A 4,039-nucleotide genomic window follows, 5' to 3' on the forward strand; every position below is an offset into this window, starting at 1 on the left:
AGAGCCGCCTGGCAGGCAGCTCCCAGCAGCGGGGACGGGCGGCAGCACGCGGCAGGAACAATGGCGGCGGCAGGCTGCGGGTGTAGACGACCGCCTCGAACACACGAGGAGAGAGCGAGAGAGAGAGAGAGAGAGGCGTGCCGCGCTGCCTCTCTCATGGGGTTCTTCGGCGCCAGTTTTGCATTTCCGGGCTTTTCAGCCAATCAGACGGGACCTAGTCCTGCCCCTGCTTCCGGCCACGGCTCCTCCCCTGCAGCAGCTGCTCCCCCACACACACACACAGAGGGGGTTCAGCGCTGTGTGGAGACACCGTTTTAAGTCAGTTTTGTCGGCTGACTCAAAGGACATTTCATGTTCGTGTAAGGAAATACCTGGTCCTTCACACTTACATACAGCCTGTTCTTACACATTCTTTGATTTGTCACTTCTTCAAGTAGATCCAGCCATGACTTGCCTTCCAATGCACTGGATTCTGCATTAATTCTGTATCCACATCTTTTCACAAACGGATAGCCAGGTTCATGCAATCCCAGCTCAAATTGAGTCTTCTGTGCAAAAGAGATCCTCTTATTTACCTCATCTTGTTTCTGCCTCACAGGATTTAAATTGCTGCAGAACTCATGATGAGTTACTCTCATCATTTGGTGAGGTGTTAGGATCTCCAGAGCACTGGGTCATTTCCTTTGTAAGGACTCACCTGAGATTCATCTGTTACTTCATTACTTTACACAGGATAATATTTTGTGATACAATATTGTTGCAATTAATATAATTCAAAGTTGCCTTACCTTGAAATAGGTGACATTAAAGATGGACTGCAATATGCAGAGTTAAGAGTTGTTTTCAGGTGTGGTTGACTGTTTCACTATATTTTGACTCTGAGTATTGCATAAGGCAAATCTAGAAAAGCACAACTGCAATATATTTATTTTTTTTTCAGCAGACTACTGAAATATCCTGTTGCTTTTCCAAAATGTTGATGAACAGTATTCAGTTGTTCTCCTACAGAAAATTTAGGGCAATCAGATATTTTTTTTAAATCCAAATTTAGATGAAATTAGTTTGGCAAAGTACTGGCACACGTTTTTCTAGTAACTTAGATGGGTAATGTATGCTTCTTTTAAGAGATATGTTCAGTTCCTACATTCCTAAGCCTTATTTAATAATATGCAAATATTTGCATGTCATCAACTCATTGTTGTTTTTTTACTGGCATTTTGTTTCAGTAAATAACTTTGTGTTACTCCAAACAAGACAACAGCCAGGGCAACACAATTAATTGCCAAGAAGTTTGCTAACAGTTATAAAAGACCAAACCACAAATTTATATACAGAATAAAACGCCTGGGCTGATGCTGATATATTTTGAGAAAAATTAATTTATATTTGAACTAAGCCAAGTAAACTGGTTTTATTCCTTTTGGTTGTTTACAGCTAAGAATCATATGGCCACAGTATGATTAAAGTTCTCTTTATAGGGAATTATCTCCCATACTTAGAAACTTTGTTTTGTAAAATAACTTTATGCTTCCATAGTGTATATCCTAGTATGATCTAAAATATTTTTCCTTATATTGTCTTTTTAAACTCCTGCTAGTTTCATGCTTTTTTGCTACGACAAATCAGTAATCTTTGCAGTGAGATTTTTAGACATGTTGGGACTGTTCCTTGGCTTTATTCTGTAAGCTAAAATAAGGTATTAAAAGTTGGTATCTTTGACTAATTTTGCATAAACAGGATAATACAATTACAAAATTACCTGTAGAAACTAAGACTGTTTACTGTCCTCTCATGATCTCTCTCATCTACACTGTGGGGTTCAGTGAAGTGTATTTCAGATTTCACTGCATTAATTTTTATTATCAACAAGAAAAAAAATGAGATCTGATTGTGACAAAAAGCTTGTTAGGTAGAATATGTGAAAAAAATACCACCAATATGACCATATGTACATACCTCATTCATGCTGAAAGTTTGTCAGACTCCCAGTGGAAGCAAACAAATCTATCCTTATTAGAAGTAAGAGGAACCAATACATTGATAAACATGTAATAAATTATTAGATACTAGCATGGTCCTAACCAGCTTTGCATGATGATGAGGTAGAAAGGTTAAGAAGCATCAGAGAATGTGAAAGTGAAATAGATTGGTGGAGCCACACCCTAAGACAAGGGCAAAAGGAAGAAGTTCTTGAACAAGTGATGGATCCCCTCACCTCCTATCATCAGACAGAGGAGGGAACTCATGGGACAAGGAGGAATGGAGAGAGGTCCCTCCTTGGAGAGGCAAGCAAAAACCCTCACAGCCGCCCTCCCAGTTGGCCTTGAAAAATACGTATGAGGCTTTGGAACTTCAAGGGCCAGGCAAATGAAGATGGAGATGTAGATCCATCTAGTGAGTCACCTAGGGCTTGTCACTCGCCCCCATGCCTTAGGACATCTACAACTAAGTAGAAAAGGAGAGTAATTGTGGTGAGTGACTCCTTTCTGAGGGGAACAGAAGAGCTCATTTGTTGACCAGACCTATCCCAGAGGGAAGTTTGCTGCCTCCTTGGAGCTCGGATTAGAGATGCTAAAATGAAACTCAACTGATCTGTTGCAGCCCTCTGACTATTATCCACTGCTGTTTTTTCAGGTTGGCAGTGATGAAATTGTTACAAGGAGTCCAAGGACAATCAAGAGTGACTTCAGGGCCCTGGGATGGCTGGTTAGGGGATCTGGAGCGCAAGTAGTGTTTGCCTCCATACCTCCTGCAAGAAAGGATGAAGAGATAAACAGGAGGAGTCTGCAGATCAATGCATGGCTACATGACTGGTGCCATAGGCAGGGCTTTGGTTTTTCAACGATGGGCTGCTATACGAGACACCTGCTGGTGGCAGGTGGGATGCACCTGTCCCAGAAAGGGAAAAGGCTTTTGGGGCAGGAGTTATAGCTCATTGACAGGGCTTTAAACTAGATATGAAGTGGGGAGGGGAGATAACTGGGCCTGTTGGGGATAAGACCAAGAGAAACATGCCAGGGCTTGAAGTATGGTGGACTAGGGAGGATTCTTACTCTGTTGTTTCATTTGAGAGAGGATGGATGTTTAGAAATCATGGAAGCACCTGAGAAGGGTCCAGTAGGAAATGGGGCCCACAGTGGAAAAAAGGTGTTGGAATCATTAGCTCATCTGAAGTGCATCTATACCAATGCACACAGTATGAGCAACAAACGGGGAGCTTGAAACCGGGATGCACCAGGAAAACTGTGACACAGTGGATATCACAGAAACGTGGTGGGATGCATCACATGACTGCAATGCCACAATTGATAGCTACAAGCTCTTCAGGAGGGGTAGAAAGGGAGGAATAAGGGGTGGAGTCGCCCTGTATGTTAGAGAATGCTACAAGAGCTTGGAAATCAAGTATAGTCATGATGAGGTTGAGAGTGTTTGGATTAGGTTAAGGGTAAATAAAGCTGTGGGAGTCTGCTACAGACCTCCCAACTAAAGAAGTGAGGTGGATGAAGCTTTCTGTAAGCAGTTGGGAGAAATCTCCGTGTCACTTGCTGTTGTTCTTGTAGGGAACATCAACCTCCCAGACATCTGCTGGGAATACAACACAGCAGAGAAGGAACATTCCAAGAGGTTCCTGGAATGTGTGGATGGTAACTTCCTCACACAGCTGATAAGTGAACCGACCAGGGAGGTGCCCTCCTGGACCTGCTTCTTGTGAGGTGATTGGGTTTTTGATGGAGAAACAAGGAGGGGGCAGTAAAACTGCCATCTTACACTTCTGGAGGGCAAACTTTGACCTACTCAGAAGACTGATTGACAAAGTCCCTTGGGAGGCTGCCTTGGAGGATAAAGGAGTCCAGGAAGGATGGACATACTTCAAGAAAGAAGTTTTAAAGGCACAGGAGCAGGCTGTCCCCATGTGCTGAAAAACCAGTAAGTGGGGTAGGAGACCAGCCTGGCTAAATGGGGACCTTTGTTGGACTGTAAGAACAAAGAGAGTCTATGACCTCTGGAAGAGGGGATAGGTCACTCATGAGGTCTATAA

This window comes from Chaetura pelagica, unplaced genomic scaffold, assembly GCF_000747805.2.
Source record: "Chaetura pelagica isolate M959 unplaced genomic scaffold, ChaPel_1.0 scaffold90, whole genome shotgun sequence".
NCBI lineage: Eukaryota > Metazoa > Chordata > Aves > Apodiformes > Apodidae > Chaetura > Chaetura pelagica.